Here is an 18,660-nt window from a genome sequence, read left to right as displayed (position 1 = left end):
CTTGCTGAAGAACAACTTCTTTGTCCTTGATGGCATTAAATGCATTTTTACAATAAAGTATAGTGCTTGAAATAAAAATTGGGTTGGAGATATGTGGAATTGGGATAAGAGTGGGCTTTGCAATTGAGTAAGAATGTAGTGTTATAATTGCTAGTGATCAGTCCTTTCACCAGGAGACTGTTGAATGAATAGGACCCAGGCCTCTGAATGGGTTGGAAATTACAGTGTATCCATTTGTACCATTGTATCAAGAAACCATTTGTCATTGTTTTTCAATTAACCTTGTGCCATCTTAGATATTTAAGAGTTACTCAGGCTTATGCATTCAATTCATACCAAAAACAGTCTATGAGGTAATTGCTTTCAATTATTATATGATTAATCACTAGTCAGTTGGCTATAAAATACTTTTAAGTTACTTTTACAAATCAGATTATTAAATATATTCTTAACAGAAGAGGCAAAAGTTCTAGATTCTCCCTTACCACACACACAAAAAAAATTATTCAGGATTGGAATTCATTAGACATAGTCAACCCCCAGCCCTGACACTGGTTGGTACATTAGGCCAGAAGCCCACCCAAGAAAGAGATGAACAGTAACTAATAGATAATCAAGCTCTAAGGACTCTATTTGTTTTCAGAATTGCCTAGAGACCCAAAATTTGGTTTTTGCTCCTTATACATCTTTCTCTTTCTTAATATATTAATTTTTGTCTCTTGACTTGAAAACACAAACAAAAATTTTTGGTTTCATTCTCACACTCCTTCAACCCTTGACACTTATCAAGAATATGAGGTTTGTGGTATTGTCTGGATTATCCCACTCATGTCCATGTGACTAACTGGGGATACTGAATACACCCCAGGTGAGCTAGCCCCAAGAGAATAATTTGGAATCTAACAAAGCCATGGGACCAGCAGGGGGAGTGGGTTGTGGTGGTTAGGTGTGGATGGAGGATACCAGAAATCAAATCCAGATCATTCATGTTCTCCATTCAATTGTTAATGGTTTGCCTGGGACATCAAAATTTGTATTTACAGATAAACTTATTACTTCTTCATTTTGTCATCTTTATCGATAGAGCTAAATCGTGGACTTCAATAGCTTTTCTTAATAACCAAAAACATACTATATTATATTCCTTGTCCTTCAAAGTAGCCTTTGATTTGTTGCCCCAAAGAATCCCTTTAGAAATACTGTGGATGGGTGATTTGTAGGGAAGCCAATATTCTGTATATTTTCCATGTACTGGATTCACAAAGAATAATGTGATCATGATGCCTTGTTTTCTCAAGCTTTCAGATGTGGGGGCCTGGAGCTGGCAACTTGCAATCTCTTGCTACTTCATCTGAATTACTTAAATGGGGACTTTCTGTCTGCATTCTGTTACTGATTTTTGTGTCTCACAACCGGCAGTTTCCAAATCTTCAGGCGTAAGAAGGCATAGCTCAAATTAGAAAATGCCTTGCCAAAGCCCATAAGAACAGCCATTTCTCCATGATTTGCAATGACTTGTTTGAATCTCCATAGTGGGCCCTGAGAGACCCATATTTTGTCTTTGGGAGCAAGTACAACACTGAGTTGATTCATGATTTTAGCTGAGGAGACACACTGAGGCACCAAATGACTGAATTATTTTCATGCAGATAATGTACTTAGGGGCCTCCAGCTTCTCCCAGTCTGAACTCAGGATTCCCACTTTGATATTTTAAATTAATAATATTCGTGGGTTTACTTTTCCATTTATAAAAATAGTACATGCTCATTTAAAAAATATAACATATATAGTGGAAAATAAAAACCTCTCACAATCTCAGTTATTTTGGTGTTTTAATGACCACCCATATATGTTTTTACTCAACCGTCCATTTATCCACCCATCCATTTATCCATCCATCCATCCATCTACTTGTGCATATCCAGCTTTGTTTAAGAATGTACTTAAGAGGGGCACCTGGGTGGCTCAGTTGGTTAAGCGACTGCCTTCGGCTCAGGTCATGATCCTGGAGTCCCTGGATCGAGTCCCGCATCGGGCTCCCTGCTCGGCAGGGAGTCTGCTTCTCCCTCTGACCCTCCTCCCTCTCATGCTCTCTGTCTCTCATTCTCTCTCTCTCAAATAAATAAATAAAATCTTTAAAAAAAAATGTACTTAAGACAGCTTACTTTATATTATGAACATTTCCACATCAAATTATTGAAATATACATCAAAAATAATTTTATTATCTGTGACAATTTTTACTTTAAAATATATAGAGAGAAAAAGTTGAAAAGGAAATGTATCTGAATATGTATACAGTATATGTGTGTGTGTGTGTGTGTAAATGTGCATAAAGCGTACAATAGGCAAATGAGCCTTTCTGTTTGGTTGGTTGGTTTTGAACTCTGCTTTGCCTGTGCAATTCTTCCTTCAATAAGAGGAAAACTTGGTTCTGTAGAGTGTATAATTTTAAGGTTGAAAGTGAGCTCAGAGACCATCTGGCCCTGTGGTTTTCAAATCTCAAGGGTTCCAAAAAGGTGCCTCAGGGGTTGCCTTGGGCAACAGGGCTTCACCTCTTGTTGCCTGAGCTGCTCTACTCCTGTTTTATAAATAGTGTTGTTTCACAGAACAATTTTTTTAAATTTGTGTGTATGTGTATGCCTATGTGTGTGTGTAAAGCTTTCTACTACTTAAAAAAAAAAAAAAAGTCCTTGAAACTGTTGATCTTGTCCAACTCCTTCCTCAAGGAGGTTGCCTCTCCTGCCACAGGCCTGTCAGATGGCCCTTTAGATGCCACTTAATCCCCCCTCCCTGCAGCAATTTCAGCTAAACATAGAAATATAGAAGCTCTCTCCCCATGGCAGGGGCCTGAATGATTTAAGAAAAATCTACCACCTCTTGCCAGTGATTTATAGTTCAGGAATCCAGGTATATGTTTCCTCGTGGGTCAATTATATGAACAGTAGGAGAAGAATTTCGCTAAGAGCTTTTGAGAAAAAAGTTCCTCAGCTTTGAAAAAACAAATGTATAAAACAGAAGAGACAAACCCTCTTCCTACCTTGCTGAAGTGTGGCCTGGAACAACTGTTGTACCTCCCAAGTCAGCCTACGGAAGGGTTAGAAACAGAGGAAGGCAGGGTTCAGAGAACTGCCTGGATGTGGAAACAGACCAGCCCAGGTGAATTGCCCTACTTCCCATCCTTCCCTGCCCCACCCTTAAAGTCCCACTATGACGTTTTATTGCCATAATGAGCCAGGCCAGTGGGAGTTGCGTGTTCTGGTGCACATCTGCTGATGTACAATGTGAGCCCCACTACGCCCGCAGATTGAAGGCTCGCAGACAAGCTCAGAAATCTGCTGGGTGTTGCACAGTGAGCTGGGCTGAGGCCAGAGGACTCCGATATGATTCCAAGTAGAATCACCTACTGTTTCTTCATGTGAAAGTTGCCTCATCAGTCTATATCTCAGTTACCACATGAGCAAATTGGTGATAAATACCTACGCAATAACTAAGTGACGGAATTGTAAAGGGCTCACATTCAAGCTTGTGAAGTATAATGCAAAATGTGAGGTGGCATTCTCACGGCCATGGTGACTGGACTGCTCTAATAATAGCTATCATTTCAGGGCTCTTTTCTGTATGCCCGGGTCTCCACAAAATACTTGCCTTTCATGCTCACACAAAACCCATGATGTAGGTATAAGCCCTCAATTTTATATCCCAAACTCTTAGGACCAGTGTTTTAGAATCCAGAATGTCCTGGGTTTTAGAAAGGTTACGAGAAGCACGTGCTATTTATAATGTTCCATCTTCTCTGCGATCTGGGCAACACATCATTTCCAAACACATTAATATTTCTACCAAAGAATATATGACTATTCACATTAAATGGTTTTCATTAAGACCTCACATTGTTACAGGGCTGACGCTACCTTCGGGATAAATTCAGGTCAGATTTTGCAACCAAATGAGTTAATAATAATGCTACCAGTAATGATAATGATAATAATAATTTTCAGACCATTTTGAAAATCAGAATTGTGGACTGTGTTGTACTTATCCCATTTCACAGGTGAAAAACTAAAGCATGCAAAAGTTAAGCAAATTTCCTCACATCACACAGCTTTTAAGTGGAGAAGCTGAAATTGAATCCAAGTTGTTGGTTCCAGAAGCTCAGCACTCAAGCACACTTTAAACCCTTTTTCACAAAGTTTGCCTGGGCAGGTTTCTCTGTTTCCAGCCTCACAGTTAATATCATAATCTACATTACCTTTTCAAGAGGAATTTTAGAACATCAAAACTATGTTAAAGAAATCTCAGCAATTAGCCTTTGGAGCAGAAGGATAAACAAATACATTTTTCTACCTCTGCTGCTTCCATATTTTCTGTATCTGTGTTTGGTAAAGAGAAGTTAGACACTTATTAAAGTCTCAGAGAGACACACACACAAAAAGTCTAAGAGAGGGAACAAGCCCAGATATAAGCGCAGGTGCCAGTTTGGTGGTCATTGAAGTCACGGATTTAAACTACAGACATGCACATGTATATTTAAATTCATACACCTATTATATATACATCTTTATATTTACAGGATATGTGTGTGCCTGTTTTTATATACGTGTACGTATTACCTCTTAATGTACCAGGACCTGTGTGTTTGTCTGTGTGTGTGTGTGTGTTACCTATTATGTACCAGAACCTGGGCCCCATAGGGATGTGGAACTGGCGATATGGTAGGGACAGATAAGCAGATAACACTCACTTTTTTTTTAATTGCAATATGTGCCATAAATCCTAGAGTAGAATGTGTGCAAGTCTTCATAGGAGAAATGAAAAGGAAGACTTGTCCAGTAAGTTTTTCCCAGAAGACACAGCATTGTAGCAAGACAAGGAAGAAGAGCTGACACTTGTCTGGAGGAAGGAAATAGCGGAAAGTGCTTGCAGTCCGTGGGAGCAGTGGACACAGGTGTATCCCGTTCAGTGCTGCTCCACCGCAGAGCTGCAGGGTGGGCTGTTGACAGGGAGAAGCAAACGGGGGCCAGATCACAAAGGCCTCTTTTGTTTGAAGCAGTGCCACTATTTTTGTGTTAAAGTTAATATCTCAAACTTAAATAATCTTAAGTTAAAGATCGCTGTGAAACTATGCCTTTATTCAAAGAGCATATATATTTATGCCACCCATTTTTATAAAGCCCTGAGCTAACGGTATGACTTACATAATCAGCAATTCCTCAATGTATGGATGAATCTGTCTTACGTTCCAGGTACAATGCATAGACTTGTGATCAGGAAATAATGAGATAATTATATTACTTTATGCTCCACAGTCAGGCTTTATCATTTTTAAAGAATGTCTAAAATTCTATTAAGCTTAATTGTTGCAGCTATTAATAACCCAAGGGAAGAGTTTGGAAAACAGCACTTAAAGTTTCACTTTAGTGATTCAGATCATGTCTGAGAATAAGGATCTTTATAAAATCCTGGGACAGGATACTTTTGTAGTATTTCAGCTTACTCCAGTGTGAATAGCTGGCCACAAAACCACTCTGTTCCCTAAGCCAGAAGCCTAGGAGTCTCCTTCACCTTTTCTCAACCCTCCCTTCCAATCAATTTGTTGTTTCTCTCCCTTAAACATGTCTCCCTCCCTTTCTCTCAAACCTGTTGCCCCTATTATAATTACAGAATCCACTTACCCTCACTGTCCATCATGACTCAGCTCCCCGTGAAGCTTTCCTGCACCTTCTCCTCCACCTGAGCAGAGCGGATCACTCATATCTGAAACTCCCACAACAGCTTGGGGGCTATTTTTCACTACGTCTGTCTCCTCTCATTGACTATGTGTGTTTGCCTTTTGAAAGCAAAGATGGGTAGTGCATTCACTTTTTCTCCTTGCACTTGACACCTGGCACACTCCCAACACAAGATGATCAGCCAGCATTTGTTGCGTGAGTGACAAAACACCTATAAATGTTTTCCTGCCTCGTAGTTCTATTCTTTAATTTCTGTAAATGGTTTTTCCATTAATTAACATGCTCATTAATACATAAGGCCAAAGCAGATGGCAATTCTTTGCTCTTGGGATTTTTAGGACGTTAATATGGCAAATGGCAAGAATGCGTACAAACAACTAATTTTCAACATGACGTCAAGAAAATGAAGAGGTCTCATAGGTTGCTGAGGAATACATCAAAGACTCTTTCCTGTCAGGATTCTGTCTCCTGGCAACATGAAGAAAAAGTAGACTCTAAACTGGGAAGGTCAAGATAGGGGCATGACCTCACATTTCAGTATAGTCTTAAGTATGCCTGACTTTTGTCTTCATTTTGGTGATGTGTCTGTTTATTTCTTCGGTGCTTGGTGTGTGTGAGTGAGTGTGTGTGTGTGTGTGTGTGTGTGTGTTGGCATAGACTACTTTAAAAAAAAAACGTATATAGCCATTTTTCTTTTTTCACTTTATCATCTCCTGCTTACGTCCTCTTTCTTCTTTCCATCTTCATTCCCTAGATCAGTGTTTCTCAGCCTGGGCACCATTGACTTTTTGAGTCAGATCATCCACTGGCATGGGGGGCCTTCCTGTGCATTGTTGGATGTTTAGTAGCACTCTGGCTTCTACCCCCGGATGCTCCCCCATAGCACTCCATCCCCCCACCCCGCAAACTGTGTCAACAAAAATTGTCTTCAGATATTATCAAATGTGCCTGGAGTCCTGGGAGGTTGACCTCAAGTGAAAACCACTCTCTTGGATAGCCGATACTGAGGGTCTGATGGATATCCTTTTACAACTACTTGAATAATTTTATGACCGTATATTAGAGGACATGCATAGGATTTTTAGTTATTCCGTGTTTTATAAATCAAGATTCTGCTCTGTCCCCTTCTCGGCTTCCTCTAAGCCAATAAATAAGACACCAACCTCTTTCTTTCTTTCTTTCTTTCTTTCTTTTTTTAAAGGGAGGGAGCATTGGGGAAAGGGCAGAGGGAGAGAGAGAATCTTAAGCAGGCTCCATGCCCAGTGCGGGGCTCATCTCATGACCCTGAGATCATGACCTAAGCTGAAATCAAGAGCCAGGCACTCAACGCACTGAGCCCCCCAGGCGTCCCCAACCTGCTCTTTTTGAATTCCCATCTGAGCTTCCTTGGTAGAGATGGGCTACAGTCTTTTTAGCCATCATCTCCTTGTAAGCATTCCCTTGGTTTCTATGCAGGTCCAAACATGCAATGCTGCCTTAAGTACCTTTGCAGTGACAGCCATACATGCTGCTGTTTCTATTTCTAGGGCTTACCTTCTCTGGAGTGAGCTTTCTGCACTGTGAAGTATGTGTATGTTTAATGGAAATGAATGTTGATAGATTGATTTCCTAAAAGACTGAAACAATACTCATTTTCTCCAGCAATGCAGAAGTGGACCCACCCTTCTCCCTGCCTGCTCACCAATCAGCACTAGTTGTCAAGGCTCTACCTTTTTTTTCCATTCTAATAGAGCTAAAGAGCTGCCCCACTGTCACCATAATTTGCATTTCCCTGACTAGCTGTGATGTTGAAGAGCTGGCTCAATGGAGTATCTAACTGGAGTAGCATGACATCAGACACCCCCGGGGCCCCACATCACTACTCCACTGCTCACCTTTAATTTCTGGAGCAGCTGCTTTGGACGCTTCAGTGCCGGCACCAACTCACCTCATCTCACATGCATTAAGACAATGTTCTAGGGTGTAAGTCCTCTGTTTTTTCATCAAATAAGCTTTCCCTGTATCCCAAATCATCATCATCGTTGTCATCGTCATCATCATACAATATATGAGGATTTAGATATTTTGTTCAGCGTCATTCAGAGAAAAAAAAAAACTATATTCATGGTTGAATTGTTTTTTGAGTGTTGCTCACATTTTATATTTGTGGGCATTTGTGTGTTGAGTGTGTGTGTGTGCCCTCCAAATAGAAAACTGGATATGTGTTCACTGGTAGACTATGCATTTCTCATGTCACATTAAGTATTCTCGGTTTTTAGGAATGTACCACAATAGGCAACGAGATTTGGTATGAAATGGATGACTGCAGGTTTTAGTTTAAGGGAAAATAGGATGCTCTGTGAGGGAGATTGGAGTCACTGCATTCTGGGACTGCACTCCGGGACCCAGACAAGCAGTCATTCTGGAGCTCTTATGGAGTCTTTAAAATCAGGCTACTACAATATAGCTCCACAGACGATGAGCTGGAGAAAATAAGTTTACAATGAAGCAAGAAGGATGTAGGGACAATTTTTTTTTTTTTTTTTAAGATCTTATTTATTTGAGAGAGAAACAGAGAGAGCTTGGGGTAGGGGGAGAAGGAGAAGCAAACTCCCCACTGAGCATGGAGCCTAACATTGGGCTTGATCCCAGGACCCTGAGGTCATGACCTGAGCTGAAGAAGTCAGACACTTAACCAACTGTGCCACCTAGGTGCCCCAATGTAGGGGCAATTCTGTGTTGGGGCTAAAAATCAAAGAAAGAATTCAAACTTTTTTTCACCTTGTCCTTTTATCATCTAACAAGTGGGAAAAATATTAAGTCCTTTTTGACTTTTTTGAAAATATTTTCCATTATAAAAGAACACATGCTCATTAGAGGAAATCTGAAAAATAATTTTTAATGGCTATCTAGCAGTGATAGTTTGGAAATTGTGTTTTTCAAGCGAGTTTGATTGGAAGTTAGTGGAAATACCTCCTAGATTCTGGTATTGGGTTGACTGTCAGTCCCAATTTTCAGTATGACTTTTTATGTATTCCGGATTTTAAAAATATGAATAAATAGAAAATTGGGGCAGATTCTATTGGAGTCTATTGAATTCGAGGCTCTATTTTTTTTTTTTTAAGATTTTATTTATTTATTTGACAGAGAGAGACACAGCTAGAGAGGGAACACAAGCAGGGGGAGTGGGAAAAGGAGAAGCAGGCTTCCCGCCAAGCAGGGAGCCCGATGCGGGGCTGGATCCCAGGACCACAGGATCACGACCTGAGCCGAAGGCAGACGCTTAATGACTGAGCCACCCAGGCACCCCGAGGCTCTAAATTTAAAGTCTAACATTCTTGTATTGTTTTTGTAAGCCATTTTCACGTTGATTTATTTTTCAAAACAGATCTGCAAAGACAAAAAATTATCCTCATTTGATAGATGATAAATTTTGAATGTGCCAAGGCCAGTTACATTTGATACACGTTAGTGATGTCTGTCATTTCTAGTTCTGTCAGAAGTAAGGGAAGTCATTCACTAGCTTGTATTAGTCTGTTATAAGCTTGAGAGTTTAGCATCTGTAGTTACCTAGGTTAATCTAAGAAATTTTATGATAGCCAAATACCAGATAAGACAGGCAGGTGATGTAAAAGGGCTAAGGGGCAAAAGAGTAAAGGAATAAAAGGGTAATAAAATGATTTTGACAACACATATTAAGACAATATGAATAATGATAATAATGAAAATCAGGATGGTAAGTATGTGTGTAAAATGGCTATTCAATAGAGCTGGTTTGACCTTGTTTGGGGACTCTCAGCTGAAAAATTGACTGATACGCATTTTATTAGCTGTTTTTGTCTTGCAATGACCTCCCTGTGCAGCTGGAATTTTCTGTGCAAAAATGTCCACAGAGTAGGTGCTCAAATAGACAAAAGCATCACTTCCTCCTGGATTATAAACCTTGCCTGGTGGAACTGCAGTCCACTAGCATCCTTGTGCTGTCTGTTTAAAATTTCAGGCACTCTGGGGCGCCTGGGTGGCTCAGATGGTTAAGTGTCTGCCTTCAACTCAGGTCACGATCTCCAGGTCCTGGGATCGAGCCTCACGTCAGGCTCCCAGCTCAGCGGGGAGTCTGCTTCTCCCTCTCCCTCTGCCTCTCCCCCTGCTTGTGTGCTCTCTCCTTCTCTCTCTAATGAATAAATAAAATCTTAAAAAAAAAAAAATTCAGGCACTCAAAATTATGCTTCCAATAAACTTTAACTGAGCATCTAATACGTGGCTGGCACTGCAGAGGTGCTTCAATACCTAATGTTGCCGCATATGCCCAGATGGGTCATAGACACCTTCCCAGGTGGGCACTTGATCCAGGCACTGAAGTGCCCATAGAAGTCAAGACCTTAAAAAGCAGGTATCCTAGACCCTTAATTCTTTTTTTTTTTAAAGATTTTATTTATTTGACAGAGAGAGACAGAGCGAGAGAGAGAACACAAGCAGGGGAGTGGGAGAGGGAGAAGCAGGTTTCCTGCGGAGCAGGGAGCCCGATGCGGGGCTTGATCCCAGGACCCTGGAATCATGACCTGAGCTGAAGTCAGACGCTTAACCGACCGAGCCACCCAGGCGTCCCTAAATACTTATTTATTAAAAAAATTTTTTTTTTAAGATTTTATTTATTTATTTGACAGAGAGAGACATAGCGAGAGCAGGAACACAAGCAGGGGAAGTGGGAGAGGGAGAAGCAGGCTTCCCGCGGAGCAGGGAGCCCGATGCGGGGGCTCGATTCCAGGACCCTGGGATCATGACCTGAGCTGAAGGCAGACGCTCAACGACTGAACCATCCAGGTGCCCCTCCAAAGAACTCTTTATCAAGTTTTTTCCAACATACGCCTTCTTTTACTTAAAAAAAAAAAAAAAGAAAGGGTAAAACACTACAGGTAGAGTTGGGGTCCCCTTTTCCCCCATTTTCAGTCCCATTACCCCTCCCTGACACAGAGAATCACTATTGTAGTGATTCATTTTTTTTAATCTGTAAATTTTATGGTTTTTAAAGTTGAATTTTCTATATTAGCTTATTTTTTTAAAGATTTTATTTATTTGAGAGAACACGAGCAGGGGGAGGGGCAGAGGGAGAAGCAGGCTCCCCACTGAGCAGGGAGTCTGATGTGGGGCTCGATCCCAGGACCCTGGGATCACGACCTGAGCCGAAGGCAGACACTCAACGACTGAGCCACCCAGGCGCCCCTAGACCCTTAAGTCTTGGCCCTTTATTTGCCTGATTTGATCTTAAGGCTATAGAGAAGTCCTAAAACAGAATTTTCACAGACTCAAGTCTATACCTAATTTTATATGCAAATGTGAGTAAGGTCTTGGTGTAAGTGTGAGAATCCTCAGTGTCCTGTGAGTCATAAAATTCAACAACACATCTCTTGCATCAACTAAGCTATCTAAGGGAATCAAGAATAGCAAAGCAGCCAGGAGGAGGGGTTCTATCTAGGAGAGGAGATGATGGCACATAGGGGCCTAATCCCTGGGAGATAGAGATGCCCAGCCAGTGGAGAGGGGAGTATCATGTGTGTATAGATGTAACACAAACAAAGGGCCAACTTTTTTTTTTAAGGTTTTATTTATTTATTTGAGAGAGAGAGAATGAGAGACAGAGAGCATGAGAGGGAGGAGGGTCAGAGGGAGAAGCAGACTCCCTGCCGAGCAGGGAGCCCAATGTGGGACTCGATCCAGGGACTCCAGGATCATGACCTGAGCCGAAGGCAGTCGCTTAACCAACTGAGCCACCCGGGCGCCCCAACAAAAGGCCAACTTAATCATGCCTGCCAACCCCTGCCTCCTGGGGGGGCTTTGAGAATTAACTAGATAGTGCTTATCAAGATGATGGCAATAGCTTAGGGAGGAAAACATTACCTCATCCTAGTATTGCCTCATAGACCTTCAGTTATTCTTTCAATTACTCAAATTGGAAGTCAGGATGAAAGGGAAAACATTATGGACTTTGTGTATGTGTCTAGATGGGTATGTGTGTCCACGTGTATGTGAAAGAGGGAGATGGAGAACAGAGAGAAAAAAGAGATTTGAGGTGAGTTATAGGGGTAGAAAGAGATTCCTTCCCAATCGAATATTTTATTTTCTAACTATTCACATGTCAAAAATAAGGACGGGGATGCGGAAGTAGGAATCTGACTACTTTAAGTCAAATTTATTTGGAGTCATAGAAGAAACCGTAACTGTCAACCTTCCCTGGAAAGTGAGCTGCCCTTACTGGGCCCCATTCCCCTCAGTTTGAAAACACAGTATTTGTGTTGGGATCTGGAGGTCCAATTTGGGACAAATACTAGATAGAATCTGGACAAAAAGAAAAAAAAAAGACAGAGCCAGAAATGGATGCGTTAGTTGACATTCATTAATCCGTTTTTTAATTGATCATCTAATATGTATCAAGCACTGTGACAGATAGTGAGGATGGCAGATGAACAAAAGAGATATGGCCCAATTCTAGAGTTCCCAGAGCCAGAGTGGATGTGAAGTTGCATTGACAATGATTATGGAAGACAGGGCCTAGCAATTGAATTTCTAGGTCCATAGGTGTATATGTCAGATCCAAATGGGTCTATGGAAAGTTAAAACAAAGTCAGAGAAAATAGGACTGAAAGGAAGATTGCAAAAGGGAATGAGCAGATCTGTGGCAATTGAAAGGCAAGACACAGAGAGAATGAGTGGAGTGCTCATGTGTATAATTCATTGGATCTGCAAAGCTTGAGGGTATGGGTAAAAAGTGGTGAGTCAGTTTAGATATATACTAACCCCTGGGGGTTTGAGAGTGAAGTGAGTTACTTCCTTCAACGAGTGTGTGGTCCAAGGAGCCAGGCAGTCCTGTCAGCTGACAACGTCAAAGCAACATGGTGTGTACAATGGAAGCAAGAGACTGCAAGTAGGATTGCTGACCAGAGAGACGGGGCAGGAAAGAGGACATCCTGAAGACCTCAAGGGGCAGAAAAGGAAAATTAATTCTTCACAATAGAAAGGGAGTCATTTGTAAAATAAGTTCCCATCAACCTCAAGGGTTTTGTAGTTCTATGACTTTGAAGGCAATTAACTAGATCTTCTAGAAATCCTTTGAGTGGGAATGACATAAGCACACAGTTTATGAAATACTGCTTTATTACAGCTCTAAGCAGGATAGTTTGAAAATGAATGGAAAAAGAAACAGAACCATTCATTCGGCAACAGGGTTTCCAAGAATGGGTGGTGAGAGACTGAACCGGTATCATGACTCTTTATATGGAAGGGATGAAGCAATACACAATCATATGATGGCATCCTGTAAAAGCTTTATCTCATCAATGATATGTGTCTCCGTGAAGGTTTTGTTTTGTTTTGTTTGTTTGTTTTGTTTTGTTTTTTGTTTTTTTTTGTTTGTTTGTTTCTTTTTGGCCCACAGTGCAACTGGTTAGAAAGTATTAATCTTGGAGTAAAAAACTTCTTCCGACCTCCAAATCTGGCACTCATTAACATAATTGAAGACATTGATCAAGTCTCTTCTCCTGCCTGGGCTCTTATTTCTCCATAAAATAAAAAAGGGAAATGAGCACATTTCCAAGCTTCCTTCCCAATTGAATATTTTATATTCTAACTATTCACATGTCGAAAATAAGGATGAGGATGCGGAAGTAGGAATCTGACTACTTTAACTCAAATTTATTTAGAGTCATAGAAGAAACCATAACTGTCAACCTTCCCTGGAAAGTGAGCTGCCCTGCTGGGGCCCCACTCCCCTCAAGTACCTCTAACATGGGTGGGGCAGTTCAGGGTTTTGTACTGAGAGGATATACATGAGCCACACCAGCCAGAGGCTTAAGATTTAAGCACAGCCACTCTGGCTCCAACAATGAAAACACACAATGACTATAAGTAGGATAAATGCAGATAACAAACAAGTAATAAATAGGATGAAATGTTTGCAGAATGTATCAGAGTGGAGTGCAGTCATGGGACAGAGCCAAGAGAACATTTAGGTTTAGACACAGGAGGGTAGGCAAGGAGGCAAGGAGGCAGGTAGGGGGAATGAGGTTTCTTTGTAAGGCTCATCATGAAGAATGCATTCCTAGTGAACCTGTGCATGGGGTTTAAAAGTCCTGATAAGCTATGTGCTTGGCCTTCACAAAATACACTTCCTCCATGAAGTTGTACTACAATTAGGAAGTTTTCAGTATGATTTTTAAAGCAGTGAGCTTGCTTTTTTGGCTAAAAACTAGTGGTGTGTGTTTGCATGTGCAAGTGCACACGTGATGGTTAGGGGAGGAAACCCCTAAAGTAAAGCATCAAGTTTTTTAATACGTGGCCCCAACTCTGAGTATTAAGCATTTGCTTGACAGAGACTGTGAATCAATTAGAATTATACTATATTGGAAAGGAAGTTTATTAAAGCAATTAAATACATAGACTCTGGAGGCAGATTTCTTGGTTGAAATCCCTGTTCTGAAATTTATTATTAGCTGTGTGACCTAAGCACATGGCACTTAGTTTTCCTCTGCTTCACCTTCCTTGTGCATAAAATGAGTATTATAAAAATGCTTCACACACAAGATTGTAGTGAGAATTAAGTGAGTGTTCCATAAAAAAAAAAAACAAAAAAACAAAAACTTAGAGCAGGGCCTAAGTTTGTGCTCAAAACTGCTGAAAGCTTTAATGGAAAGACTTTTAAAAACATGTAAGATGGGGGCGCCTGGGTGGCTCAGTCGTTAAGCGTCTGCCTTCGGCTCAGGTCATGATCCCAGGGTCCTGGGATCGAGCCCCGCATCGGGCTCCCTGCTCCGCGGAGGCCTTCTTCTCCCTCTCCCACTCCCACTGCTTGTGTTCCCTCTCTCACTGTATCTCTCTCTGTCAAATAAATAAAATCTTTAAAAAAAAAAAAAACATGTAAGATGCATAGTTCTAGGGAAAACAAAGTGTTTTTTTCTTTTTTTTTTTTTTCCAGTTAGCTTAATTTCAGGTCCTACAATATATATGTTATATTTTGAAGGATAAATATTGCTCTCATTTTTCTTATATCATGTAGAAGACAAAGAAGGTCTAGGAACTGTTCTCCTTATAGTGGAAATTTCGTAGGGGAAATAATAGTTTCTAAATTGCAGATTTTATATTGTTCTTTTCTGTTCTTCAAACCAGTAGTTTCGTGTTCACTCCCCCTCCCCAAGTGAGGCTCTGAGCTACTAGCTCACCTTGCTCACATCATGGATACTGCTCATAATATCTTGCTTTTACTCAGAATTCTATGAGCTGATTCAAATCTTGGTCTTAGCCCAGAGCTCTATCCAAAAAAAAAAAAAAAAAAAATCTTCCTTTTTGTTCTCTAAATTAGTGACTTCTCCCTCCTCACCCTTCAGGAGTTTCCCACTTTTTATCACTCCTTTTAAATGCAGATAAGCATTGTCCTTTTGCAAGATCTCTCCTCAAAGAAATGCAAATGGATGCAACTATTCTCTCCCTGCATAGGGTATAGAGAAGACGGGAGTATGCAATATCACCAGACAATAAGATTTTTGCTGAAAAGTTCTAATAAGACTGGCTGAGGCAAGTATTTCTATAACAGAAATATAAAAGGAAAGCTAGGGAGATCCAGAGTATGAAATTTTTAATCTAGATAATGTGAGAATAAAAAGTTTTCGTGGAAAAGGTACTGTTGAAATTGAACCCTGAGGATGGGCATGACTTGGTCTTATGCATATGGTAGAGGGGGAGGAACCGCCCAGTGGGTGGAACATCATGAGCAGGGGCCCGAAAAGGGGTGGATGGTCAGAGGGGTCCTATTCCCAGAACAGCCAATAACCCTGTCTGTCTGAGACTTGGGATGCCTGTGGGGGGGTCAGAGTTAGATGAGACTGCAGAGAAGGGAAGAGAACGATCCTCTTGATGGATGCTTTATACTTTGTTCTGTATTATCCGATCATACCCCAACTTTGAGAGGTAAATTTCACATCCATTTTACCTGAAGGAAATCACTGGAGTGTTGAAAATCATGCCAAAGATTGCTCAGCTAGAACGTCGTAGACCTCTTTGGCTCCTTCCATCCTATGCTGAATGGCCAGAAATGTTTCAATAATGAGTTATATTAGGTCGTTGACCTTTTTGAAGCAGGAGTGTAATGTGATTAAAGCTGTAGATGAAGATAAATCCTGTAGAAGTCTGTTGATCAGCTTGGAGAAGAGAAAAAGAAAAGGTGGGAGACCAGTTGTGAAAGTGATATAGTCATACAAGGAAAAGTAAACTTGGGCCAGAAATACCTGAATACTGTGGGAAAGGAAAGCAGAGGATAACTGTGTGTAACCTTGCAATTACAAAGGCCTTTGGATCTAAGGCAATGCAGTCCTTTGACTTTAAGCCATTGAAGGTTTTGTTGTAGCTGGTAGAGTCTGAATGCACTTACCTCCTACAATATTTTAACTATGTCAGAATATGTATTTTAGTCACCTACATCATGGGGTAGTCAGGCAGGCTTCTAAAAAATAATATCCTCTCGCTCATATTTTGCTCGATTACTGTGACCCAAATAAAAACTCAGTGGAAACCAGGACAATATTGTAGCAAGCTCATTATCAGTTGTGTGGAGGTGGAGACCTGCTGTCATTAGCATGGGGGAGGACAGATGCTAAAATCTGACTTCCCCAAAGAGGAATTAAAAAGCAAATTGAATAGGGGCTTAGAATTGAACAGAAGTGGAAAGAAGTGCTTATAAAAATGTCAGCATTCATAAGTAAAATAATGTAGTGGATGTATTTGCAATACAGATCTAACTCTCTTCATATGTCCTTACGTTTACATGATAACCATTATTTTTCAAAGTGTTTTTCATATCCACCATCTCATTTACTCATCATCATAATTGGAATAGAGCAAAGAAGAAAGTGAGGACCAAAATGCTGAATGACTTTGCCAAGATGCAGCCAACATTCTTCCTGATTCAGTATGGCCTCCTTTTCTTTTTGAATTCAGTAAAATGATCCTTCCCCCCATCGAGTTCTAGCTTTTTTCCCTCCCACTCACATACATTTACCCAATCAACGTGAAGTAGTTACTAAAACTAAGAAATAACAGTAAGGAAAATACCAAGTTTCTTGACCTTGCCATACTCTGAAGATGACAGAGCATAAGACAAGTTCCAAACACGTGGATCTGTTGGTTTTAAATCAACAGCTTGCCACACCAGATCAATTCTAAATCGTACTGCAAATATTTTTCTATCATAATCATGTGTTAAAGTTTGTGACTGATTTACTTTTTAAAATAAACTAAGGTGCATTCAAGGTTATCTCAATAGTATCTCTAGAATAAATATTACTCTCACTCACTTGCTTACTTGAATTCCAATGTATTTTCTTCAGTGGGCAAAAAAGCCTGGCATTATAGTGAACAAAATAGAGAAATATTTAAAAATCCAGCACTGGGGAAGTAACTGTCACTGAGCCACAGTATGAGTCTTGAAGTTCAAAATTATTAGCAGGATTGTGAGTTGTGATTGTTATGGTTAACTGGTTTCTTCTTAATTTTAACCATGGATAGATTTTTAATCTGGAAGAAAGTAAGTTGGAGGAAGAATGTAAAATAACGCATCAGTATTACATATGAGTATAAACACTACAAGCGTATCAATTAGCAATAACAAAGACCCTATGACTCGAACATGAAATGCAAAGGGTGACATAGATGGACATTTTAAAAGTATTATCTAGTTAATAACATGTTAAAATGTGTAAATTCTACTGATTATAATTTTAAAACATAAACTACAAGTGATTATTGTTTAAGACATGCTCTTCTAATTAGTATTAGGTAAAGTGGAATCATAGGGAAGAATATCAAGGCTTGTTTTTAATAACTGAAATCATAATTACTTATTAAATAACAAATTTTGAAGATATTCTACTGATTTCAATACTGAGATGCTTGTAAATAACTGTATATAGCATCACTAAAATCCAGTACAATAAGATAATACATCTGTGTTGTTTTAAGCCACTGAGAGTTGTTACCTCAGCAATGGGAAACTAATACATTTGTCAAAGTCTGAATGCTTCTTTAACTTTTTCTCAGCCCAGCCTTCAGCTCTTTAGGGGGACCCCTGGCAGAAGAAAAGCTATGGCTTCCTTAAATGTTTATTGTTTCTCTTCCTTCCTACCCCTTCTTAACTGGTGAACTTGAAAGAGTCCTGAAGAGTGAAGGAGAAAGATAAAAAGAAGCTTCTTGATGGTTGATGGTTAAGGGCTGGTCACTGACTCACAAGGAAGCCTCCTGGAGCAGGAGTTCAGGTCCAAGAGCACTTCTAGAAAACAGACAGATGAGAGGAGGGCAGGGGGAGGCTTATAGAGTTTCACAGAAGAAAGCTGTGAAGCAGGATCTGATTCCTTTTATCTGTTTTCCCTGAATTAACTATGTGTGCATTTTTGAGGTGAGCAGAGATGGCCAAAGGATGGCCCATCATTTGCACAACTCCACAGTGAGGGTACATGGTACCCTGCTCTCTCACACTTACCTTGTATTCAGGGTGTCCTACTTCGACTGATATTTCTACTTAATATCACATACCATTTAACTCAGACACTTTATCAGCTGCTACTTTAAAATTAACTTTGTAAATAATGCCCTTTACTGCCATCACCTTAGGCATTTAGAAAGGTGAATATGTAAGTGTGTCTGTATGTTTACATATACACTCAAATGGACACAAACAACTCACACATTTGTAATTCATCCTCCTTAAAGATTTTACCATAAGAGTCCACATACTACTTCTACATAGCACCTTACAGGAGGGAAAACCGGGAGTGAAAAAAACGTACATACCCATGCCTTCCAGAATTCATGATCTACATCCTTGAAAACACTTGCTATTGTCTGTTTTTTTGGTTTTAGATTTTAGTCATACTACCAGGTGTAAAGTGATACATCATTGTGGTTTTGATTT

The 18,660-nt window shown here is 40.2% G+C and overlaps 1 protein-coding gene across 1 annotated transcript in view; it reads left to right on the top strand.

Annotated features, from left to right (window-relative positions):
* Positions 1-18,660, top strand: part of CNTNAP5 (contactin associated protein family member 5) — an 819,371-nt gene that overhangs the window by 279,227 nt on the left and 521,484 nt on the right. The window lies entirely within an intron of this gene.

The sequence above is a fragment of the Mirounga angustirostris genome, unplaced genomic scaffold (genome assembly GCF_029215605.1).
Source record: "Mirounga angustirostris isolate CCGP_5_RB_7025 unplaced genomic scaffold, mMirAng1.0.hap1 SCAF_3, whole genome shotgun sequence".
In the NCBI taxonomy this organism is placed as follows: domain Eukaryota; kingdom Metazoa; phylum Chordata; class Mammalia; order Carnivora; family Phocidae; genus Mirounga; species Mirounga angustirostris.
This window is presented reverse-complemented; position numbering and strand designations above follow the sequence as displayed.